This window comes from Phacochoerus africanus, chromosome 10 (assembly GCF_016906955.1).
Source record: "Phacochoerus africanus isolate WHEZ1 chromosome 10, ROS_Pafr_v1, whole genome shotgun sequence".
Taxonomy (NCBI): domain Eukaryota; kingdom Metazoa; phylum Chordata; class Mammalia; order Artiodactyla; family Suidae; genus Phacochoerus; species Phacochoerus africanus.
Genome location: NC_062553.1, coordinates 87,537,899 through 87,565,436, shown reverse-complemented (window position 1 = coordinate 87,565,436; position 27,538 = coordinate 87,537,899). Strand labels below are relative to the sequence as shown.

At 40.7% G+C, this 27,538-nt stretch overlaps 1 long non-coding RNA gene across 1 annotated transcript in view; it reads right to left on the bottom strand.

The window, feature by feature from the left end:
* Window positions 1-27,538, bottom strand: part of LOC125137928 (uncharacterized) — a 38,271-nt gene that overhangs the window by 10,555 nt on the left and 178 nt on the right. Inside the window, exon 2 of the long non-coding RNA XR_007137539.1 lies at window positions 26,309-26,481. This is a non-coding gene — a long non-coding RNA (uncharacterized LOC125137928). The remainder of the gene's footprint in view (window positions 1-26,308; window positions 26,482-27,538) is intronic.

Below are 27,538 nucleotides of genomic sequence, written 5' to 3'. Positions count from 1 at the left end.
GGCCTTGCTCAGTGGGTTAACGATCCGGCGTTGCCGTGAGCTGTGTTGTAGGTTGCAGACGCGGCTCGGATCCCGTGTTGCTGTGGCTCTGGCGTAGGCCGGTGGCTACAGCTCCAATTCGACCCCTAGCCTGGGAACCTCCATATGCCACGGGAGCAGCCCAAGAAATAGCAAAAAGACAAAAAAAAAAGACAACAACTTAAAACAATCTCATATACATACAGACTCTTTTATCAAAACTTCAGAATAACTGCAAACCAAAAATCTACAATTGATACACAAACAAAGAAAAATCAACTCAAATACAACACTAAAGACACTCATCAAACCAGAAGAGGAGAGAACAAAAGGAAAGAAAAAAGAACAACAAAAACAAATCCAAAGCAATTAATAAAATGGCAATAAGAACATACATATCAATAATTAGGAGTTCCTGTTGTGGCGCAGTGGTTAACGAATCCGACTAGGAACCATGAGGTTGTGGGTTCGATCCCTGCCCTTGCTCTGTGGGTCAAGGTTTCGGCGTTGCCGTGAGCTGTGGTGTAGGTCGCAGACGAGGCTCGGATCCTGCATTGCTGTGGCTCTGGCCTAGGCTGGCAGCTACAGCTCCGATTCGACCCTTAGCCCAGGAACCTCCATATGCCGCGAGAGCGGCCCAAGAATTGGCAAAAAGACGTATCAATAATTACCTTAAATGTTAATGGACAAAGTGCCCCAACCAAAAGACACAGACTGGCTGAATGGATACAAAAACAAGACCAATACATATGCTGTCTTCAAGAGACCCATTTCACTTCTAGGGACACATACAAATTGAAAGTGAGAGGATGGAGGAAAATATTCCATGCAAATGGGAACCAAAAGAAAGCTGGAGTAGCAATACTCATATCAGACAAAATAGACTTTAAAATGAAGAATATTTTGAGGGACAAGGAAGGTCACTACCTAATGATCAAAGGATGAATCCAAGAAGAAGATATAACAATTTTAAATATCCATGCACCCAACACAGGTTCATCACAATATATATGGCAACGGCTAACAACCTTAAAAAGACAAATTGACAATAACGCAACAATAGTGGGGGACTTTACAGCAATGAAAAGATCATCCAGACAGAAAATCAATAAGGAAACACAGGCCATGAATGAAGCATAAGACCAGATGGACTTAATAGATATTTATAGGACATTCCACCCAAAAGCAACAGAATACATATTCTTCTCAAGTGCACGTGGAACATTCTCTAAGATTGATCACATCTTGCACTACAAATCAAACCTCAGTAACTTTAAGCAAATTGAAACCATATCAAGCATCTTTTCCGACCATAACACCATATGCCTGGAAATCAACAACAGGAAAAAAACTGCAAAAAACACAAACACGTGGAGACTCAACAACATGCTACTAAACAACCAATGGATCACTGAAGAAATCAAAGAAGAAATTAAAAAATACCTAGAAGCAAATGACCACAAAGATACGACACTCCAAAACCTATGGGATGCAGCAAAAGCCCTTCTAAGAGGAAAGTTTACAGCCATACAAGCCCACCTCAGGAAACAAGAAAAAGCTCAAATAAACAAGCTAACGTTACATCTAAAGCAGCTCGAGAGAGAAGAACAGACAAGACCTAAAGTTAGTAGAAGGAAAGAAATCATAAAGATGAGAGCAGAAACCAATGAAATAGAATCGAAGAAAACCATAGAAAAGATCAATGAAATGAAAAGCTGGTTCTTTGAAAAGATCAACAAAATTGATAAACCCTTAGCCAGACTTATCAAGAAAATCAATAAAATTAGAAATCAATAAAATTAGAAATGAAAAAGGAGAAGGAACAACGGACATCACAGAAATACAAAGGATCATAAGAGACTACTACATGTAACTATACACCAATAAAACAGAAAACCTAGAAGAAATGGACAAATGCTTAGAAAAGTACAATCTTCCAAGACTAAACCAAGATGAAATAGAAAAGATGAACGGACCAATAACAACTACTGAAATGGAAACGGTGATTAAAAAACTTCCAACAAACAAAAGTCCAGGACCAGATGGCTTCACAGGCAAATTCTAGCAAACATTTAGAGAAGAGCTAACACCTCTCCTTCTGAAACTACTCCAAAACACTGCAGAGGAAGGGACACGCTCAAACTCATTCTATGAGGACACCATCACCCTGGTACCAAAACCAGACAAAGATACTACACAAAAAAGAAAACTACAGGCCAATTTCACTGATGAACATCGATGCAAACATCCTCAACAAAATACTAGCAAACCACACCCAACAATACATTAAAAGGATTGTACATCATGATCAAGTGGGAGTTATCCCACGATGCAAGGATTCTTCAATATCCGCAAATCAATCAGTGTGATACACCACATTAACACACTGAAGAATAAAACCCACATGATCTGCTCAATACACACAGAAAAAGCCTTTGACAAAATCCAACACCCATTTCTGACTAAAAAAAAAACCTTCAGAACGTGGGCACAGAGGGAACCTACCTCAACATGATAAAGGCCATATATGACCAACCCACAGCAAACATCATTCTCAATGGTGAAAAGCTGAAAGAATTCCTGCTGAGATCAGGAACAAGACAAGGATGTCCACTCTCACCACTACTGTTCAACTTAGTTTTGGAAGTCCTAGCCACAGCAATCTGAGAAGTGAAAGAAATAAAAGGAATCCAAATTGGAAAGGAAGAAGTAAAACCATCACTGTTTGCAGATGACACGATACTATACCTAGAGAATCCTAAAGACTCTACCAGAAAACTGTTAGAGCTCATCCACGAATTTGGCAAAGTCACAGGATACAAAACTAATACACAGAAATTGACGGCATTTCTATATACTAACAACGAAAGAGCAGAAAGAGACATCAGGGAAGCAATCCCGTTTATCATCGCATCCAAAAGAATAAAATACCCAGAAGTAAACCTACCTAAACAGACAAAAGACCGGTACTCTGAAAACTATAAGACACTGATGAAAGAAATCAAAGAGGACACAAATAGATGGAAAGACATACCATGCTCGTGGATTGGAAGAGTCAATATCATCAAAAGCACTATACTACCCAAGGCAATCTACAGATTCAATGCAATCCCTATCAAATTACCAAGGACATTTTTCACAAAACTCGAACCAAATATTTTAAAGTCTGTTTGGAAGCACAAAAGACCCGGAATAGCCAAAGTCATCCTGAAAAAGAAAAACGGAGCTGGAGGAATCAGGCTCCCAGACTTCAGACTATACTACAAAGCAACAGTCATCAAAACCATATGGTGCTGGCACAAAGACACAAATATAGATCAGTGGCACAGGACAGAAAGCCCAGAATTCCACCCACGCACCTACAGCCAACTAATCTGTGACAAAGGAGGCAAGAATATACAAGGGAGAAAGGACAGCTTGTTCAGTAAGTGGTGCTGGGAAAACTGGACAGCCACATGGAAAAGACGGAATTAGAACACTCCCTAACACCATACACAAAAACAAACTCTAAACGGATTAAAGACCTAGATATAAGACCAGACACTCTCAACTCTTAGAGGAAAACTTAGGCCAAACACTCTCTGACATAAATGACAGCAACAGCCTCTCAGATCCACCTCTTAAGAGTACTGACAGTAAAAACAAAAATAAACAAATGGGACCTAATCAAACTCAAAAGTCTCTGCACAGCAAAGGAAGCCCTAAACAACACGAAAAGGCAACCCACAGAATGGGAGAAAATCTTCGCAAGTGAATCCACTGACAAGGGATTGATCTCCAAAATTTATAAGCACCTTCTGCAGCTCCATACCAAAAAAACAAACAACCCCATCAAGAAATGGGCAGAAGATCTAAACAGACAGTTCTCCAAAGAAGACATGCAGATGGCCGAAGAAACACATGAAAAGATGTTCGACATCACTCATCATTAGAGAAATGCAAATCAAAACCACTCTGAGGTACCACCTTACACCAGCCAGAATGGCCATCCTCAAAACATCTACAAACAAGAAGTGCTACAGAGGGTGTGGAGAAAAAGGAACCCTAGTACACTGTTGGTGGGATTGTAAATTGGTGCAACCACTGTGGAAAGCAGTATGGACATGCCTCAGAAAACTAAACACAGAACTACCATTTGATCCAACCATCCCACTCCTGGGCATCTATCCAGAGAAAACCACGACTCGCAAAGACACATGTACTCCAATGTTCACTGCAGCATTATTTACAATAGCCAAGACATGGAAACAACCCAAATGTCCATCGACAGAGGAGTGGATCCAGAAGATGGGGTACATATACACAATGGAATATTACTCAGCCATTAAAAAGAACGAAATACCAGCATTTTTTTGCAACATGGATGGACCTAGAAACTATCATGCCAAGTGAAGTCAGCCATATGATGAGACACCAACAGCAAATGCTTTCGCTGACATGTGGAATCTGAAAAAAGGACACAATGAACTTTGCAGAACAGATGCTGATGCACAGACACTGAAAAACTTATGGTCTCCGGAAGAGACAGTTTGGGGGGTGGTGGGTGCGCTGGGGGTGTGGGATGGAAATCCAATAAAATTTTGTGATGATCATTGTACAACTATAAATGTAATAAATTCATTGAGTAATTAAAAAAATCCCTGTGGGAATAAAAAGAAATAATTGCAAAAAACAAAAAGAAAAAAAAAGAATTCCCATCATGGCTCAGCGGTATCCATGACTAGTAACCATGAGGACGTGAGTTTGATTCCTGGCCTTGCTCAGTGGGTTAAAGATCCAGTTTTGCCAAGAGCTGAGGTGTAGTTTGCAGATGTGGCTTAGATCCTGAGTTGCTGTGGGTGTGGCATAGGCCAGCAGCTGTAGCTCTGATTCGATCCCTGGCCAGGGGAAAAGAAGAGAGAGAGGGAGAGAGAGAGAGAGAAAGCAAGAAAAGAAAAGAAAAGAGAAGAGAAGGAAGGGAAGGGAAGGGAAGGGAAGGGAAGGGAAGGGAAGGGAAGGGAAGGGAAGGGAAAGGAAAGGAAAGGAAAGGAAAGGAAAGGAAAGGAAAAGAAAAGAAGGAAAAAGAAATGACCGCAGCAGTTAATACATAAACTTAGGAATCAGTACTCATTTCTGTTTGGATGGACTAGGAAAAACTTAAGGGTAAATGTTCCTTGAGTTTGGAAAGATAAAGATGAATTTCCTATACAGCAAAAGAGAGCATGAAGTAAGACAGTGTATTCAGGAACTGTATGTAAAACAGTGTGAATGGAATCTGGGAAATGAAGTTGGTGCTCTGATTAAAGTGAGACTTAGAGGACTTGCTAAAAGACTGGATTTGGCTTTGTGTAAGCAAAGGTCAGCTAATGAAGAAATAGGGAAGAATAATAAGTATGAAAGAATTCTGCTAGCAGTGTTATGGTGGGAATGGAGAACAAAATTGGAGGCACCAAGTCTGATGGAAAGACTCAAGCTGAGCTGGTGAATAGCAGCTATCACTCACTGAGTGTTCACTGTGTGCCAGGCAATACAGTAAACATCCTGCACCTGTTATCTCATTTGATACTTGCTTCTGATCAGTGCAACATCTGGTAAGAAGTGGTAAGGACAATAGCAGTTAAGTATGGAGAGGAGAGCCAAGGCTACAAGAGATGTTAAGAAGGTAGGACCTAGGTCACTTGGCTCTGGGAAGAGAGCAGTGCATGGAGAAGTAAAAGTTAGCAGTGATGGCCAGGGTTTTAGCATAAAACACTGTCTTTAACTGTATCATTAAACAAAGTTAAGAATTGGGAAGAAGAAATTGAGGGGGAAGGAGGTCTTTCAGACAGGAATTTTAGGCATATTAAGTCCCTTAAGCTGTGTAATAAGCAATTAGGTATATGGGTCTGAAACTTAGAAGAAAGGTGACTTGAATGGTAGCTGGGAGTTGTGTGGCTTGGACAAGACTGCTCAAAGAGAATGAAAAAAAAAGATGTTAACTCACATACCAAGAGAAAAGGAAGTAGAGGAAGCAAAGCTAGCAAAACAGACCAAGAAATAGTTGTCCAAAAGCTAAGAGAAATAGAAGATAATAGTGTTGAGAAATCAAAGGTTTTAAAGGATTGGGGTCAACAGGTTCAAAATGAAGATGTGATAATTCCTATCTATCAAGATGGTAACATTTTAGAAGTCTGAATATCTATTGACAAAGTTGTTGAAAAACAGCATAGAAACTCTCAGGTGTACTGTCTTTGGAGTATAAATTACTATAATCAGTATGAGGGCAACTGGCAATACTCATTTACTAAAATTAAACATGTGTATAAATGAGCAATTCTTCTAGAATACACACATATACACACATACATGTAAATATTTCCACATATTTGCTAGAGAGACATGCAAGAATGTTCACTGCAGTATTATTTGCAATAATGAAATTTGGAAATAAAATGTAACATAGGGAGTTCCCATCATGGTGCAGTGGTTAACGAATCCGACTAGGAACCATGTGGTTGCGGGTTCGATCCCTGCCCTTGCTCAGTGGGTTAACGATCCGGCGTTGCCGTGAGCTGTGGTGTAGGTTGCAGACGCGGCTCGGATCCCGCGTTGCTGTGGCTCTGGTGTAAGCTGGCAGCTACAGCTCCGATTAGACCCCTAGCCTGGGAACCTCCATATGCCATGGGAGTGGCCCAAAGAAATAGCAAAAATACAAACAAAACAAAACAAAAACAAACAACAAAACAAAATAAAACAAAAACAAAACAAAAAACAAAACAAAATGTAACATAAATAAGTTGTATTATATTCATTTAATGAAATGCTGTACAGTTTAAACAAATAAGCTAGCATTGAGTGAATCATCAAGGATCGTGCTCCAGGAGTTCCTGTCGTGGCGCAGTGGTTAACGAATCCGACTAGGAACCATGAGGTTGCGGGTTCGGTCCCTGCCCTTGCTCAGTGGGTTAACGATCCGGCGTTGCCGTGAGCTGTGGTGTAGGTTGCAGATGTGGTTTGGATCCCGAGTTGCTGTGGCTCTGGTGTAGGCCGGCAGCTCCAGCTCCGATTGGACCCCTAGCCTGGGAACCTCCATATGCCACGGGAGCGCCCTAGAAAAGGCAAAAAGACAAAAAAAAAATGTGCTCCAAAACAGTGGTGATCCCCTGTCCCTTCTCCAAAGCAAGTTAAATGGCATATTTCTTTTTTTTTTTTTCCGTCTTCTGTCTTTTTAGGGCCGCACCCCTGGCACATGAAGGTTCCCAGACTAGGGGTCTCATCGGAGCTACAGCTGCCAGCCTACACCAGAGCCACAGCAATGCCAGATCCAAGCCCCATCTTCAATCTTCACCACAGCTCATGGAGACGGTGGATCCTTAACCCACTGAGCAAGGCCAGGGATCAAACCCGCAACCTCATGGTTCCTAATCAGATTCGTTTCTGCTGTGCCACAACGGGAACTCCATAAATGGCATATTTCTTAAATGTGATTTTTTTTTTTTTTTTTAGGGCCACACTTGTGGCCTATGAAGTTCCCGGGCTAGGAGTCAAATCAGAGCTGCAGTTGCCGGCCTATGTCACAGCCACAGCAATTCGGGAGCCGAGCTGCATCTGTGACTTGTATCACAGCTCAGAGCAACGCTGGATCCTTAACCCACTGAGCGAAGCCAGGGGTCAAACCCGCATCCTCATGGATACTAGTCTGATTCTTTTCTGCTGTGCCACAATGGGAACTCCTGAGCGAAATTTTTTCAAATCAAATAATACTGATTATAGTTTATTGTAGCCACATAAAGTAAAAGCTTAAAAACAGGGTTAGGAATTATAAACAATTCAGGACAGTGGTCCTTTTTAAAGGTGGGAGAGGGATATAAGTGGTCACTAATTTTTATTAAAAAACATGTTTGAGATAAATATGGCTAATATCACGTGTTTTTGTTGATTTTAGGTCTATGTGGGATACTTTTTATAAAGTTTTAAAAAATGAAACAACTGAAGTTTCTGCTATAGCACAAGGGAATCAGCAGCATCTCTGCAGCACCAGGATGTGCGTTCAATCCCGAGCCTGGCACAGTGGGTTAAAGGATCCAGTTGCAACTGTGGCTCATGTCTCATCCCTGGCTGAGGAACTTCCACATGCAGAGGGGCAGCAAAAAGAAAGGGGGGGGGGGGTAATGGGAAAAAAAAAAGAAACAATTTTTTTTTCCTCACTGATAAAGTGGGTGGACAAAAATGTACTAATACCAAGATAATAATTCACTCAGAAAGTAAGGAAAAAATCTACAATTGAAATAAATGCTTCCTTGATTTCTGTACTCTCTCAGAAGGTTAAGGGTACTTTTACTGATTTATCAAGAGTGATGAGAAAAAGAAAAGTAGGAGGGTTGGTTACCAGGACGTACAACATAGTTTTTCAGGAGGAAAGGAGGCTCAAATAATATCTAAAACATTATTGCCTTTTGTAACTTCCAAGGTGCTCACATGTAGGTATTATCATCCCTCCTTTACAGATGAACCTAAGCGTGTCAGAGACGTTCCATGACTTGTTAAAGGTACCCAGTAGTAGTAGCGAGCTGCCCAGGGCACCCAGAACGTCCTCCCCCGTGCTGCTTCTCCCATTCTCAGCTGGGTGTTCAGGTTCACAAAACTAGATGTAAGAGCAGGAACTTGAACCCAGGTTTTCATTTAAAGGCAAACTAAACCACGCTGTATTCCTGGATCACATTATTTTGCTTAAAGAGCTATTACTGAAGTTAAATGCCTCATGCTATTTACAACTGCTTTAGAAAAGAATTGATTTTTTTAAAAAAGAGCCTCTTTTTTTGGTCATCTTTTGTCCTTTTAAGGCCACACCTGCAGCATGTGGAGGTTCCCGGGCTAGGGGTCCAATCAGAGCTACACCTACCAGCTTACAGCAAAGCCACAGCAACACCAGATCTGAGCCGCATCTGCGACCTACACCACAGCTCATGGCAACGTCAGATCCTTAACACACTGAGCAAAGCAGTGGGATCGAACTGCAACCTCATGGTTCCTAATCGGATTGTTTCCAATGTGTGAGGGAATTCCTAAAAGTAGCCATTTTCTAAACTATGCATTTTTACATAGTATTTGTTTATCCTTTTGATATATACAGCATGCTTTATGCTGACACTGCTTTATGTCCAAACTTACCTTTTTCTCCCCATAACCCCCTTTTATGCTGGTGTTTGGATCTCCTTTTATAATGGGGAGTTGGATTTTTAACATGGTGAAGATAGGGGTCTAAGATCATTTACCAATTCTCTCCTTTATCCTTTAAATGAAATGTAGTGTCCTGCAAAAGAAACCACCCTAGTGGCTAAGATGCCCATAGTAACATGGCCAAGAGCTACATGATATACATATATATACATACACACACACACACACATATATATATATTTGGTCTTTTTTGCCTTTTCTAGGGCCACACCTGAAGCATATAGAGGTTCCCAGGCTAGAGGTCTAATCGGAGTTGTAGCCACCAGCCTATGCCAGAGCCACAGCAATGCCAGGTCCAAGCCGTGTCTGTAACCTACACCACATCTCAAGACAACACCAAATCCTTAACCCACTGAGCGAGGCCAGGGATCGAACCCTCAACTTCATGGTTCCCAGCTGGATTTGTTAACCAGAGCCACGATGGGAACTCCAAGATATATTATTAGAGATTGCCAGGATGTCTTGCTAAAGTATTATAATTAGAAACCAAGATAATAGGATCAATTCTGTACTTACCTTTCACTACAACTACAGTGTTATACTTTAGGCCAAAGAGTATAACATTCTTCCTTAGTAAAATGGGGGAAAACATTACCATTAGTGAAAACTTTATCAAAACTCACGAAGTCTAATGTTTATTCGATTTTGCAATTAGGAAGTCCTTTATAAACTTAGCAAAATTAGTTTCCACAAAGTAGTGTGAATTTAAGCCAGAGAAATGAGCAATGAATGAGAGGTGAAGACACAGAGACTTCAAGAGAATGCCGCTTTTTCAAAAAACTTTAAATGAGACGGAAAGGAAAGATGGAGGGCAGAAACCAAAAAGAGTTAAAAGGGTAAAAAGAGGGGTCATGATAATTGAGAGATTTGAGCATGCTTTTTTTTTTTTTTTTGGCCACATCCACAGTACACAGAAGTTCCCGGCCCAGGGATCAAGCTTGCACCACAGCAGCAACCCAAGCCACAGCAGTGACACCACCAGAACCACAACCTGCTGACCCACCAGGCAACTCCTATTTCAGCGTGATTTTAATTAGAATGAAAGAAATTTGTAGAGAAGGAGGGAGAAAATCGATGGAGTCAGGTCCCAAAGGAGACAAGAAAGGTGGGCCTTGAAAAACACACCTTTTCTCAGAAGTGAAAAGGAAGTAAAAGAATGGTATAAGTAAACTTATAGCTGTGAGAGCAGAGATTTACACTAGACAGTCTCAGTATTTTTTTGTGAAGTAGAAAATAACAGATGATATTATCTGTGAAGTAGGAGGGGGTAAAAGATTAGTCTGGGGGAAGATGGTTTGAAGAGAATGGTTAGGAATAGATAGCTGACTAAAATAAAGACAGAGGCATTAATGAATAGTGTTAACCATGGGACTGAGTTTGGAAATCATGAAAGTGTAGTTGTTTTATGATTATTTCTAGTATCTCAGCTGAATGAATGGCTTATACAACCAAACGTTATAGGACTGACCCAGAATTGTGAGATGGAAGATGGATGGAGGAAAAAGACATGGATGAAGGAAAGAGGGCTGAGGGCAGTGGTGCCTGGCAGAATATAGCACTGTTCTATATGTGAGAGATACCAGGGAAGGAGAAATATAGAGGGGGATTGAAAGCCCCAAGGAGAGAACTAATCAAATAAACATTTAAGAGATCCAGGCCAGATATGGAAGGAAGTGGGACCAAGAATAAACTGGAAGGAGTTCCCGTTGTGGCTCAGTGGTTAACGAATCCAACTAGGAACCATGAGGTTGCAGGTTCGATCCCTGCCCTTGCTCAGTGGGTTAAGGATCCAGCGTTGCTGTGAGCTGTGGTGTAGGTTGCAGTCACGGCTTGGATCCCTGCACTGCTGTGGCTCTGGCATAGGCGGGCGGCTACAGCTCTGATTCAACCCCTAGCCTGGGAACCTCCATAAGCCGCAAGAGCGGCCCAAGAAATGGCAAAAAGACAAAAAAAAAAAAAAAAAGAATAAACTGGAAGAAAAGGCAGTATTACAGGAATGAGTCTTGATGAGAGTGTAGATGAGGGTATCATGGATGGGAGGATAAGGGTATTGAAATCACTCAGAACTAACCCATAACAAAGCAGATAGTGTGGCCCAGAGAATGAGGTTGAAGTGGCCCTGAACTGTGATGCTTGGGTGTTCAATAGTCCCTCCACATGAACCATGAAATCTCCTAGGAAATGATGAAATAAACTGAGGTTTAAAGGAATAACATGATGCAGGCATAATGTTATTGTGGAAAAAGATCTGGGGGTTAATGGCTGTTAGGGACAAAGCAAAGGGTGGCAAACTGGATGGACTAAACTCAAAGGAATGAAAGTTTTTTTATAGGACAGTGAAGTGCTTTAGAAGAGGCTATGGGACAAAAAAGGGCAATAGCAATTCTGAGGTTTGTAGTACATACACTTTGAAGAAACTGAAAAGGAAGTAGTATTTTTGAGAAAGAGGTGGAGGAAATAGAAGACATATTCATCAAAAAAGCTGTAAAGGTACAGGTGAGTTTATTTACAGTGGCACAGGTTGCTAAGGTCCATGCTGAGAAGGGCTAAGGAAGGATTCTGTGGGAAAGGTGGGGATGAGAGGTCTAGAGGGTGTGCTGTCAGGTACACAGCAGTTTGCAAACAAGAAATGGAAAGCTGATGGGTGGGTGAGGAGGCTGCCTTCTGAGCAGTGACCAGGAATGAAAAGTTTGAATAGAAATATAGTCTCTCAGCTTCTTGCCCAGTTGTTTTGAGTACAACGGGTTAACTGAGGGTCCTAGGCAGTGTTCGACCTAATCTTTGTAGGAGTGTTTCTAGGTCCAGGGTGTGGTGGTAACTGCTGGATCCTTGCGGGGGCTGCTATGCTGAATGTTGAGAGTGGTAGTATTTAGCCTAGTCTCTGCTGGACTTCCTGACAGTTTAAAACAGTAGTCACTGACTTGCCACACTCTGGCAGACATGCAGCCAACATCCCAGAGGCCAGAACCCAAGGACTTCCTCTATAGGACTGCACCGTCTTTCGCATAAGGATCAATATCTGTGCTTTACACAGATGCACCCTCTTTTTCCTCACTTTTGAAACATTTCATTCACCAATCTAGGCACTGAAATGCCTAGCTATTTATTTCTCTAATCTCCCTAGGGCAGGGATCAAGTTGGTTGGTTGTTTTCTGTTTGTTTTGCTTGCAGTGTGTGTAGTACAGGAGAGCCTTGAGCATGAGACGGTGAGAGGATACCGTCTCCTCCCCGGGTGAGGCTTGTACTTAGCAGGGGCAGCATAAGTCACACTCTGGCAGGCAGAGTCACAATCTCAGAAAGGAAATTTACTTGGGGTCTTCTGAATGTTGAGTAGCTGCATAAAAGAAACAGCATTGTCAAGAATGTTTCAGCAATATACTCAGTATTCAACAGCTAGATGGCAGTGTTGTCTCTACAGTTTATGTCTGAAGCTGATTAAAATTAAATTTTCTGTCAGTGAATGGTCTATTTTTACATTATTGCATGAGGTGGTAACAGGACTGGTGATTCCATTATCTACTTATATTCTGAATTTAAATATTCCCTAGTATTTATCCCCTAATAAAGATGAACAATTTCAATCTACAGAAATAAAATATTGTAGACCATTTCACCTTATGCAAGGTACTTAATCAAGTAACTATAAGAGTTTATACCTAATCATATAAGTGCTTTTGACTTTTTGACATGATTATCTTATCTGGTGCAGAAATTAAAACACTCACACACTCTGATCTTATTAAAACATTACACTAATCTTTTACTCAGATTTGATATAAAGTCGTATGAAAGATGAGGTTGATGGTCCTCCAAGGGGAAGTATATCTTTTTTTTTTTTTTTTTTGCTTTTTAGGGCCATACCTGCAGCATATGGAAGTTTCCAGGCTAGGGGTCAAATCGGAGCTGCAGGTGCAGGCCTACATCACAGCCACAGTAACTTGGGATCCAAGCTGCGTCTGTGATCTACACCACAGCTAACAGCAATGCTGGATCCTTAACCCACTAAGCAAGGCCAGGGATCAAACCCACATCTTCATGGATACTAGCCCAATTCAATTCTGCTGTGCCACAGCGGGAACTCCTGAAAATTTAAATCTTTTAATAAAATGTTGCCCTTCTGTCTTCCCTAAACATGTCACTAAGATTTTGATTGATACTGTGTTAAATTTATAGATTAATTTTGGGGGAATTTGCATCATTACAATATTATGTCTTTCCATCCAGCAATATGGTATGTTTCTCTATTCAACTCTATCAGTAAAATTTGAATGTTATTTAGTTTCCATTTGGTTTAATTCTGGATATTTTATAGCTTTTTGGTGCTGTTAATAAATACTACTTTTTAAAACATTTTTCTAATGGCTTTTGCTAGTACATAGAAAACACTATTAATTTTATGATTATTGATTGGGTAATTGTTCACTCATTAAGACTAACTTAAAGAGTCTAATATCCTTCTCTATCCATTCACTCATTCTATAAATATTCACTGAATGCTTACAATGTGTCAGGCACTATTCTGGGTTCTGAAAATGAGCAGTTAAAAAAAACAAAACTGGGAGTTCCCGTTGTGGCTCAGTGGTTAACGAATCCGACTAGGAACCATGAGGTTGCGGGTTCGATCCCTGGCCTTGCTCAGTGGGTTAACGATCCGGCGTTGCCGTGAGCTGTGGTGTAGGTTGCAGACGCGGCTCAGATCCCGCGTTGCTGTGGCTCTGGCGTAGGCCAGTGGCTACAGCTCCAATTGGACCCCTAGCCTGGGAACCTCCATATGCCGAGGGAGCGGCCCAAGAAATAGCAACAACAACAACAAAAAAGACAAAAGACAAAAAAAAAAAATCTGTCCTCAAGATCTTTACAGTCTGGAGTTCCTGCCAGGGCACAGTGGGTTAAGAATCTGACTACAGCAGCTCGGGTCACTGTGGAGATGCAGGTTCGGTCCCTGGACCAGCTCAGTGGCTTAAAGGATCTACTGTTGCCGAAGCTACAGTGTAGGTTGTAGCTGTGGCTCAGATTCAATTCCTGGTCTAGGAACTTCCATGGGCTGCAGGTGCGACCATAAAATTAAAAAACAAAAACAAAACAAACAAACAAAAACTTTCCAGTCTACTGAGAGGAAATACTAAATAAATAAATATATGACAGGCAGTGATTAAGTGCTAAGAAGGTGAGGGAAGCATAGTAAAGAGTATGGAAAATGACCATGAAAAATACTATTTCAGATAACATGTTCGAATAAACCACCTCTGATAAGTTGAAGTTTGAGGAGAGACTTAAAATGATGTTGCTTTTTTGGGGTTTTCCCTGTAGATATTTATATCACTATACACTTTCCACGCTCCTGGAAAACTGCCTGTCCAGTGGCAGCAACAACAAAGATTTAGTCTATAAAGGAAGTTTCCAGGGTTCTCAGTATCCCTAGATTTCAATTATGGCTCCATAGGTCCTTCTAACTACAACCCCAACTGGATTTTATTTTTTTATTTTTTATTATTATTTTTTTTTGTCTTTTTGCTATTTCTTTGGGCTGCTCCCGCAGCATATGGAGGTTCCCAGGCTAGGGGTCAAATCGGAGCTATAGCCACTGGCCTACGCCAGAGCCACAGCAACGCGGGATACAAGCCGTGTCTGCAACCTACACCACAGCTCACGGCAATGCCGGATCCTTTAACCCACTGAGCAAGGGCAGGGACCGAACCCGAAACCTCATGGTTCCTAGTCGGATTCGTTAACCACTGTGCCACGACGGGAACTCCCCAACTGGATTTTAGAGGCTCACAGAGTTCAGTGTGCTCCTGGTAAGCTGACTTACCCCTCCCCTCCCAAATCACAGTATCTGCTTGCCTCACCAAAATAAACTGCCTAGGGACAATTCTGACACTCTAACTGGAGACTACAAACTGCTTAAAAGAACAATCCCAACAGGAAAAGAAAGAACTCCATCTTATCTCTTGTGCCTATTTGCCTCTTGTAACAGGTCAAGTACATCATCTAGATTCTTAATTCCATAATGCTTTGCTCTATTCTAGAATAACTTCCCACTTCTCTTGATCTATTTTGATTCTTTCAGTGTGCTATTGTCAGTCAAATCCCCTATCAGCCTTAAACAACTGTTATAAACATTGTGTTTATCTTCTTACTCTAACCAAAAACCTAGCCATCTCCTAGTAATATTGTTCCTTGCAATGCTCTCAAGTTGCAGCTGTTTGTTTGTTGTTGTTTTAATCCTTTACCACCTTAACTAAAATGCCTAGTGATGAGGTAGGTGCCCCGCATGCTCCCCACTGACAATTCCACACCTTTCCCCTTCCTTCCAAAATCTTAGTTCCCTCGAGGTATATACCACTACATTATAGCCTGAACCTACCCAGGTTGACTGCCTGCTAAAACAAAATACCAACATTCTCAATAGAATTTACACAATACAGTTTCAAAACACAGCAGTCAAAATGTCTAGGATGCAATCCAAACTTACTAAGCATACAAAGAACCAGGAAAAGTCTCAATTCACATGGGGAAAAAAGATGTCAATGTTGAGAGAATACAGATGATGGAGTCATCTGACAAAGGCTCTGAGGGAGCTATTTGTTGGGAGACAATTCTCCACTGATCTGTTGTATTTCTGCATGTCCTTTGGGCAAGGGCATTAATAGCTTTTTTCCTGGACTATCTTTTCAGGGATGTTTATAGAGCAAACACCCTTGGAAGACAGAGATAACGTCTTCTTCTAGGGCCAAGGACAGATTTGTGTGCTACCTGAATAAAAAAGATAACTTCTCTCTCCAGGGCACAGTTGGATAGGTTTGCTGGCCCCTTATGACAAACTGGAGTTTTGCATAGAGTTCCTCTCCTGTGATGAAGCTCCCATGTCACATGGTCCCCCTGACATTACTCAGTGGGAACTGGGGCTCGGGAAACTGGCATAAATGCCGATATTCTGCTTCCTGCTCCTGCTGTGGGTAATAAATTGTCCTTTGTCTCTGACCCTGGGGACTCATGTCTTCTGCTACTATCCCTGAAACTATGGCAGCCTAGCTTGTTAGCTTGCAAGTAAGGTAAAATCTCAGGCCCTTCAAAGTTTTCAACTCCGTTATAAAAATTCTCTTAGCAAGCAATCAAAAGCATTTTTGAAACCAATGGAAAAATACAAATTATCAGCAAGAAACAGAAAATATAAAGAAAAAAACAAATGTTTAGTTTAGAACTGAAAAATGTAGTAGCCAAAAATTTAAACATTTAAATTTAAATATTAAATATTCATCCAGTACCAGAGTAAAGATGACAAAGCAAAATGTCAGCGAAATTGAAGATAGATCAGTATAAATTACCCAGCCTGAAAGAGAGAGAAAAAAATATCGGATAAACACTTAATAACAAAAGGTGTTGAAAATTTGGGCAAAAGACATAAATCAACAGAGTCAAGAACCTCAACAAAGCCCAAATATAATGAACATAAAGGTATTTGTGCGCAAACATATCATCGTCAAAATGCTGAGAAATACAGAAAAATGTTGAAAGCAGCCACAGAAATGCAATTATTACCTACAGGGTAACAACAATTTGAATTACTGTAGATTTCTCATAAGGGACCATGAAATCTGGGAGGAAGTGACACAACATTTTTAAAGTGATAAAGAAAAGAATGGTCAACACATAATAGTAGGTACAGTAAAAATATCTTTCAGAAGTTAAGGTGAGAAGTTCCCGTTGTGGCACAGTGGTTAACGAATCCGACTAGGAACCATGAGGTTGCAGGTTCAATCCCTGGCCTTGCTCAGTGGGTTAAGGATCCAGTGTTGCCGTGAGCTGTGGTGTAGGTCACAGATGAGGGTCAGATCCCGAGTTGCTGTGGCTCTGGTGTCGGCCAGCGGCTGCAGCTCCGATTCGACCCCTAGCCTGGGACCCTCCATATGCTGCAGGAGTGGCCCCAGAAAAGGTAAAAAGACAAAAAAAAAAAAAAGAGGAAGTTAAGGTGAAATTAGGGCATTCTCAGATGAAGAAAAGAATTGCTAAGGGAAATTCTTCAGACAGAAGAGAAATGGTACTAGAAGGAAACCTGGAACATTAGGAATGAACACAGAGTACCAGGAAAAGTATCTATATAAATATGGTAGGCTGTTGTCTTGAGTTCATTAAAATACGCTTGACGTTAAAAGCAAAAACTACAACATTGCCTGAAGGGCTTTTTGATATATGTAGATGTAATTGATGACAACTATAACATAAAGGGGAGAGGATAAATGGGTCTATGTGATGGTAAGTGTTCTATATTTTGTTTGAAATAGAAAAAATATTGATTCTAAGCAGATTTTAAAATTTTAAATATTTGCATTCCTTGAACTTTGTTTTTGCCTCAAGGACTTTGCAATTGCTTTTCCCTTTGCCTGAAAAACCATTTCCCCATATATACTGTCAGCTCTCCCTATTCAAGGATTCCACACACATGGATTCAGCCAATCTTGGATTGAAAAATGTTTGGGGAAAAAATTCCAGAAATTTCCAAAAAGAAAAACTTGAATTTGTCATGTGCTAGCAACTATTAACATATCATTTACACTGTATTAAGTATGACAAGCAATTGAGAGATGATTTAAAATACATGGGAGTTTGTGTGTAGGTTATATGCTAATATTACCCATTTTACATACAGACTCTGAGCATTTATGGATTTCAGTATCCTCGAGGATCCTGGAACCAATTCCTAAGGAACTGAGTATTTTGTACATGGCATATAGGTAGATTTTTCTTTTTATTTCAATTTCTACCTTTTAACAGGTAATTTTAATACACATATATTATTTTGATTCTTGATGTATTTCAACTTATTTCTACATCTTTTTTATGTTTACCTGGCTTTTTCTGATCTATTCCTTTACCCCTTTTGGGGTATTTTTTTAAAAATTAAGTTTTTGTTCAAACTTTTAAAATTCCCCTTTTCTCCCTTTATTTGAAATTCATACACTATATTTGTTTTTTCTAGAAGTTTTCTTATACCTCTAACTTAAAATGTAAACAGTCTACTAGCCCTTCTTCCAAATAAAATGATCTTAGAATCATTTTAACCCCACTGACCTCTCCTCCTAACACCTACACACTACCTACACGCTATTCAATGTATTAGTTCTATTTTTAACTTTTATTTGTATGGCCACACCTGCATTTGAGTTTTGTCATTCCAACAATTCTGCTTTTCATGTCTAGAAATTCTCTCCTTCACCTGCCTCCTAGTCTGCCTTCTCATTAGACCTTGCTCATCTTTGTGATTTTAGTCTTTACTTTTCTATTTTTTATTTTTTTGCTTTTTAGGGCTGCACCCATGGCACATGGAGGTTCCCAGGCTAGGGGTTGAATCGGAGCTACAGCCGCCGGCCTACCCCACAGTCACAGCAATGCAGGATCTGAGCCACGTCTGCAACCTACACCACAGCTCATGGCAACGCCATATCCTTAATCCACTGAGTGAGGCCAGGGATAGAACCTGCATCCTCATGGATGCTAGTCAGATTCATTAACCACTGAGCCACAATAGGAACTCCCAGCCTTTACTTTTTAAACATTTGGAACATAGTTATTCTATACCCTATCAGCTCCTACAATGACACTTGGAGTTATCTATCTGTTGAATATTATTTCTGCAGATATTCACCAAGAAGTCTGACTTCTTGGTGCTTATGGTTCTTTGATTGTGAGCTCATTGCTTGGACCTTAACCTTGGGAGTCCTCTTGACCTAGATTAGGGGTCCTTTCTAGATTAGAAAGGTTTTGCTTCTGTTTCTGCTCATTGCCAGAGAGCAACATAGATTTAAAATTAATTCAGCTCCCATAGAGAATCTTGTTTCAGTGAGGGAGTCCCATGCATGGCTGGCTGTGGATCAGGACTGCAGCTGCTATAGACAATATGTCCTCCTGTCAGCTCGCTGATCAGTCTGCGCTAGGGGTTCGTGGGTGGTGGTGGTGAGGACTCCTTAGGAACTTTCTCAACCTCAGAGGATCAATGTTGCCTTATACAGCATGTTTCATGCAGATTATACCCAATCTGCAGGAGGAGGGCCCCTCAAAGAACTTTACTAGCCATGCTACTAGAAGAGAATATTTGATATTCTCTATTAGTAAAGGAAGTATCCTATTCCTAATTTACCATAGATTTTAAAATTAAAAATGGATAGTAGGAGTTCCCACTGTGGCTGACTACAGTGGCTCAGGTTCCTGCACAGGTGCAGATTCAATCTCTGGCCCAGTGCAGTGGGTAAAAGGATCTAGCATTGCCATGGCTGCAGCTCAGATTCAGTCCCTGGCTCAGGAACTTCCATATCCCATGGGTATGGCCATTAAAAAAAAAAAAAAAGATATGAAATTTCGGAAATTTCCTTGTGGCACAGTGGGTTAAGGATCTGGTGTTGTCACTGCAGTAGCTAGGGTCAATGCTGTGGTGCAAGTTCAATCCCTGGCCTAGGAACTTCCACAGGCTGAAGGTGCGGCCAAAAAAAAAAAAAAGGCTATTAAATTTTATATTAAATGCCTTTTCAGCATCTGAAGAGATGATGACATAGATATCTATCCTTGGAGTTCCCATTGTAGCTCAGAGGTAATGAACCTGACTAGTATTCATGAGGATGCAGGTTCAATCCCTGGCCTCACTCAGTGGGTTAAAGATGTGGCATTGCTGTGAGCTGTGGTATAGGTCGAAGATGAGGCTCGGATCTGGCGTTACTGTGGCTGTGTCTGTGCCATAGGCCGGCAGCTGTAGCTCTGATTCAACCCCTAGCCTGGGAACTTCCATATGCCACAGGAGCGGTCCTAAAAAGACCAAAAAAAAAAAAAAAAAAAAAGAAAGAAAGAAAAGATATCTATCCTTTAAGCAATTTATTAGGAAATGTTTTATCTTCTAGATTCAGTGTCTACGTGTCTACTCTAAAACTGGAACTATGCTCTTTAAATACTTTTCATTTGCCAGTTGGCACAATGTTAAGCTATGTCAGTAGAGGGTGCTGGGAAGAACTTTCCTTCCTGGTTCTTGCTTGCTTTCTTGGCTGGCACTAGTAACACACATAGTTTCTTCTGCATACACACCCCCTACCCTCCGCCCCCAATCCTACAGTGCCTATAGCTTTTCCTTTGCCTGGCCCCTGCAGTGTAGGTGACTTCCTAGTGCCTAGTTTCTACAGTGCAGGTGGCTTCCCCAGTAACAGGCTCCTGCAGTCTGAGCAATTTCACCAGTACCCAGCAGCTTTCCCAGATCCAACCTCAGACTACTTTGGAGCAGAGTGGCTCCCACAAGACACCTACCCAGGAAAGCTTTCTCTGGTATCAATAAAGACCAGAAGGGGGATTTCCAGCATGGTACATTGGCAAAGAACCAAAGCAAATTTGCTGTCAGACAATAAGTCATGGCCTTGCCCTCTATAACAAGGTTTAGATCTCAGCCTGGAGCTGGGAGCAGGGCAGGGGGGCACCTTGGGGAGTCTATCTCAGCCCTAGGGGTAGTAATTACTTCTTATACCTGATATTCCTATAATATTATAGTTCTCTTTACTTTCTACTAGCTAATCCCTTGTTACTCAATCCCATCATAGTTAATAATCCTCTATATTAAACTGTGAATGGGTGGCATAGTCTTTAAGGCATCAGCCTGCTGTGGCCTCCTTTCCCTGGCAAAGCAATAAAGCTATCTTTTTCTTCTTTACCCAAAAAAATAAAAAATAAAAAAATTAACTGTGAATGGCCAAATTATTGTGATTTCTATTTCCTGATTGGACCTTGAGTGATATTTTCAGTTCTAAATTTATTGAAAATTAAAAATCTCCCAGTTTATGGTCTACCTCAGTGCCATATTGTGTTTTGAAATAAATGTATGCTCTGCCACTGTTTGATGTAGTGTTCTATACATATCAATTAGGCCACATTGGTTGATAAAAACTGTCTTTTTTTCTTTTTTTGGCTGTACCCTTGGCATATGAAAGTTTCAAGCCAGGGATCTTATCGGAGCCACAGCTGGGACCTATGCCTGACCCTTTACCCACTGCACTGGGCTGGGGGTAAAACCCACACCACCACAGAGACAATGCTGGACCATTAACCCACTGTACAAGCAGGAATTCTTGTTGTCAATTTTTAATTCATGCAATTTGAAGTTCTGTTACTGCATCTTCTTGATGAACTGACCCTTTTATTATTTATTATGGAACATTTCTCTTTATCCTTTTGTCTTGAAGATAGGCCAAATTCCGTGTCCTGACACTAATATAGGTATTCCAGCTTTATTCTATTTACACAGTCACTTATCTCTGACTTTATGTTGATGATGCCTTTTGTTCTTTTGGTACACAGTACATAATTAGTTTTTTTTATTTAGAGAGGTATGTCTTCTTACTTGTAGGGTTTAGACTATTTACAATTAATTTAATTATTGAGGATAGTTGATATTTGTTTTCTATTTGTCCAATCTACATTTTCTCTAATCATTGTTTTGTTTTTTTTTCCCCTGCACCTGTAGCATATGGAAGTACCCAGGCCAGGGATTTAACATGAGCCATAGCTGCAGCAAAACCAGATCCTTTAACCCACTGCACTGGACTAAGGAATTCTGCATATGGCTTTTTAAATGTCCTATTGCTACTTCTATGATCTCTGTCATCTTTGGTTCTGTTTCTGTTAGCTAATTTTTCTCTGGGTTATGGATCAAATTTTGCTTAAGCTTCAAATATACAGCAATTTTTTATTATATACTGGTCATTGGGAACATTATATATTGCTATTGTCTTGATTTTATGTGTGTGTTTTAAAATATTGAGGTTTTTTTTGGCAGGCAGTTAAGTTATTTGTGGATCGGCTTGATCCTTTCAAGGCTTTTATTTATTTATTTTTTTGGTCTTCTTACCTTTTCTGGGGCCTCTTCCCGCGGCACATAGAGGTCCCCAGGCCAGGGGTCCAAATGGAGCTGTAGCCACCGGACTACGCCAAAGCCACAGCAATGCGGCATCCAAGCCGCGTCTGCGACCTACACCACAGCTCACGGCAACACCTTATCCTTAACCCACTGAGTGAGGCCAGGGATCGAACCTGCAACCTCACGGTTCCTAGTAGGATTTGCTAACCACTCCTTCAAGGCTTGTTTTTAAATGTTAGGTTAAATCTAGAGTAGCCTTTAATCTAGGGCTAGGGTAGCCCTACTACAAAGGCAAAAGCCTTCAGGTGTCTCTGGTGAATTCCTCAGCTGTTCAGTGAGATCTTTACTACAAATGGTAATTCTGAAGTCATCAATCCTGTATGAGTGCTGGGAATTTTTCAACTTATAACTCCCTAATAAGCTTTCCATTCTAGCTTGAAGTCTGCCTCCACATTTCAACACATTTAGAATTTCTGAAGTCTAGGCCCAAGCACCTCTATGGTAAAATCTGTCCTTCTATTTTATCCCATGTTGTTATTATTATTATTTTTTAGGGCTGCAGGTGTGGCATATGGATGTTCCCAGGCTAGAGGTCCAATCAGAGCTGCAGCTGCCGGCCTTCACCACAGCTACAGCAACACCAGATCCGAGCTGCATCTGTGACCTATACCACAGCTTATGGATCCTTAACCCATTGAGCAAGGCCAGGGATTGAACATGAATCCTCAGGGATACTAGTCAGGTTCTAACCCACTGAGCCACAGTGGGAACTCCCCCACGTTATTCATTAATGGTTCCATGTTAACTTGGCTCTGCAACTAGATTATAAATTCCACATGGGCTAAAATCCTTGTGGTGATGTGCATCTGGCTCACTGCAGCAGCTTGGGTCACTGCTGTGGCTCAGGTTTGATCCCTGGCCCAGGAACTTCTGCATGCTGCAGGTGAGGCCAAAAAAGGAAAAACAAACAAACAAAATAAAACCATATTTTATATCTTTTCCCCTGTCCCACCCATTAGCCCAGTGCTACATAAAGAATATATAGTTAAATTTCAAAAGTCCTCAGTGACCTGACTTATGAGGTTATGACTTGAATTCTGAAACCCGGCAAGCTTACTTATAAAGTGTTGATGGTAATTTACTGTTTAGATACTAAAATTAAAGTCCTTGTTATTTATAATGTAATATCTATCATAAGATATTTGGGGTTACTATTTGCCAGTGATATGGCCTCTTGGTGGAGGGCAACAAGACCAGTGCTGTACTCTCTTGGAGAATTAGACTGTCTTATCTCTGTCTTTAAGGGAGAGGTAATTCCTGCCATCAAATGGGGTGAGCAGGAAACCAGAATTGTGAGAAAAGCACTTATGCAGGCTAGTGATTACGGGCATAATTCTACACCCCAGGGGCATTTGGCAATGTCTAGAGATGGTTTGGGTTGTTATAACTAGGAGTGGAGTATTACTGGCAGGTAGTGGAGAAAAGTCAAGTATCCTACTAAACATCTTACAATGCACAGGCCAGCTGCCCACAACAAAGAACACTCTGGCTCACAGAGACAGACAAATACTATATGACATCACTTACACACGGACTCTAAAAAAATAACACAAATGAATGTATATCCAAAACAGAAACAGACTCACAGATGTAGAAAACAAACTTGGGGTTACCAAAGGGGAGAGGGAAGGGGGGGGCAGGACAAATTAGAGGTATGGGATTAACACACTACTATGTATAAAATAGATAAGCAACAAGGATATACTGTATACAGCACAATTATAGCCATTATCTTGTAATAACCTACAATAGAATTTAATCTGCAAAAACACTGAATTGCTGTCTATACATCTGAAACAATATTGTAAATCAACTACACTTCAATTAAAAGAAAAAAAGAATTATCTGGCTCAAAACATCAATAGTGCCAAAGTTGAGAAACCCTTATATAGGCAAGTACATGAACTCTCTTTTGTCCTCTGTGCTCAGGCCTAAACTTAAAGAGTGAAATTGTCTAGGAGCTATTCCTTGGTAAGACTAGTTAAAAATGGCCTTTGCTACAGGGAGGTGGCATCGCTACAGTAAATGAAAGTTTAAAGTGATGCAAACAGGTCATACAACTCAACAACAAAAAAGCAATCCAATCAAAAAATGGGAAGGAGACCTAGGAGTTCCTGCTGTGGCACAGTGGGTTAAGAATCTGACTGCAGCAGTTTGTGTTGCTGCAGAGGTACAGATTCCATCCCTGGTCCATTGCAGTGGATTACAGGATCCAGCTTTGCTGCAGGTGCAGCTCAGATTCAATCACTGACCCAGGAACTTCCACATGCTGCAGACGCAGCCATAAAATTAAAAAAAAAAAAAAAAAGAGAGAGAGAGAGAGAGAAAAGAAAAATGGGCAGAAGACCTAAACAGACATTTCTCTAAAGAAGATATGCATATGGCCAATAGGCATAGAAAAAGATGCTCAACACTGATAATTAAAATTACAAAGAGGCACCAAGTCCCACCAGGCAGAATGGCCATCATTAACAAGTCTACAAATAACAAATGCTGGAGAGAGCGTAAAGAAAAGGAACCTTCCTTCACTGTTGGTGGGAATGCAAACTGGTACAACCACTATGGAAAACAGTATAGAAGTTCCTTAAAAAACTAAAAATAGAATTACCATATGATCCAGCAATCCTACTCCTAGGCATATACCCAGACTAAACTATAATTCAAAAAGATACCTCCACCCATATGTTCATAGCATCACTATTCATAATAGCCAAGACATGGAAACAACTTAAATGCCCATTAATAGGTGAATGGATAAAGAATATATATACAATGGAACACTACCCAGCCATAAAAAAGGATGAAATAATGCCATTTGTAGCCACATGGATGGACCTAGACTACCACACAAAGTGAAGTCAGAAAGAGAAAAACAAATACCATGTGATATCACTTATATGTGGTATCTAAAATATGGCACAAATGAACCTATCTACAAAACAGAAAAAGACTCACAGACATATTGAACAGACTTATGGGTTGCCAAAGGGAAGGGTTTGAAGGAAGGTTGGAGTGGGAGGTTGGGATTAGCAGATATAAGCTATTATATATGGAAAGGATAAATAACAAGGTCCTTTTGTATAGCACAGGGAACTATATTCAATATCCTATGATAAGCCGCAATGCAAAAGAATACTGAAAAGAATGTATACATATATCTGAATTACTTTGCTGTACAGCAGAAATTAACACATTATAAATCAACTACAATTTTTAAAAAGTTGAAAATCTTATATTTTGTATATAAGATTACCCTTATTTTATATTTTTAATATCCACTCAGGTTTTTCTATTAGAAAATTACTTTTCAACACCCATCTTACCCTAAACTGTGTATAATGTTCCAGTTTTACTATTAAAGGATCCAAATTTAGTCTCTCCTCAGCTTTGCAGTTAAAATATTAAAAAAAGGCAAGGCTACATGCTTATACTTTGAGGCCAAGTGGTAGTAGCTGCAAGTAGTAAAAAACACCAAAGACAAAATGAATTCTCAGAAAATAGAGTTGTATCACCCATCCACTATTCCCAACAGTAGAATCTCTTTCAAGCATCAAACCTGGGTTATTCGATTAATACAAATGATACGCACTTTAATCACATAAGGAATCTCTCAAACTGCAGACTGAAAATACAAAACTCCTCATAACACGGTCAAGTATCTACAATGATTTTTCCATCTAAGTTATGCAGAACTGTGCACAACTAATTGGTAAAGGGTTCAAACTGACAATCCTTACACAAGAAATCTCTCCTTTCACTCATTTATCCACCATTTGCTGAATAACAATGACTACTATTTTCAGCCAGTAGCCAAGAACTGACAAACCAGTTGGAGGGCACAACACATAAACATGACATAAACAGCCAGAGATAGTATTCCAAAGCCCAGTGAGCAATACCCCCAAAACACATTACTTTTAGAATAAATCCAAAACATTCTGAGCTGAAGTAATCAACCAAAGCTTCACAGAGATAAGATTTTTGAGCTAGTATGTGAAATATGAATAGGATCTGGATAAAGAGACAAGAAAATGAATTACTAATGCAGTTTAGCATGAGCTAAACCAAAAAAGTCAGAATACAAAAAAGAGCAAGGGCCTTGGGATACACAGACGTTGATGCTTTTTAACCATATTTTCAAATTACCTGATTAGCCACAATTTTGAATTCTTCAAGTGCTTTTTCTCATTAAATCTTCAGATTCTATCTTTTAAATGGGACAGGTTGAGTAGACCTCTAATAGTTTCTGGGATGATTAATCTTCATAGAAACCACCTCACAGATAAACAGTTAGGATTTTCCAGGGCATGTTCTGGTTTCTGTAACAGTAAACTGAAATGTAAGTGGCATACACATTCAACCAGGTAAACTCCTCCCTTCCTTAACATAACTTGGTATGCTAGTAACTTTAGTTTTTCCACCATAACAGAAATTATTGTGTATCAAGGCTTTTGCAAATTGCTGGCAACTAGGCATGCTCAGGTGCTACCACTAATTTGCTCTAAGCACACCTTCGTTTTATCTGCCGAAATAAGCAGTTTATCTCCTTTCTTTGGGCTGTTAGTGCTCTATTGTTCCCCTCCTTCTATTTAAGGCATACTATGTACTCCTCTCCATTCTCCTTGTATTTCCAGGCAGCAGGCATAACCCTGTACTTAGAACAAACCAAAACAAAATTAAAAACCCCAGTCTCGTTACTGCAAAACAAAACAAAACTTTTCACAAAAAGCAGTGTGTCTGCACATTTGGGACATTTTCTATGACTTAGTATATGGTAGGTTTCCTCGGAAGAATTCACAGTAATCAGAAAAAATTAAGACTGAATGGTCTCATCTATTAATATTTCCCTTAGGTATACGGACAAAGACAACTTCTGCGAACACTCAGTAATATTTAACCGCTACGACATCGTCACCCAGGCCTGCTCACGAAGACCTAAAACCAGGGCACAGCCGGTTTTACTCTCACCACAGAGGCCGTCGAGTGACAGCTTCTGGGTTCCATGCCCCCACGTGGTCCACATGTGATTTGTTCTACTTCTTTTGGGCCGCGAATCCCGGACACCAGAGTTCTGCAGGCACCGAAGCATCGCTCAGGGCGTCTAATGAAATCTTCTGCGCGGAGGCGGCGGACGGCACTGAACTCTTGCCTGCTCACTGACAACCACGCTCCGGTCAAGACCACCCGGAACTCGCTTCTAAGTGCTTCTCACACCCTCACTCCCCCCTCCCAGCCCCGTCGCTGTTCCAACTCCTGTCTGTCCCAACTCCTGCGGTCACGAGAGCCCAGAGGAGTCAGGGAGCGCAGCCGACTCCGGGGACCCCAGCTGCAAGCCAAGGGAACCCGCCTCCACTTCCAAGCCCGGGACGCCCCAAC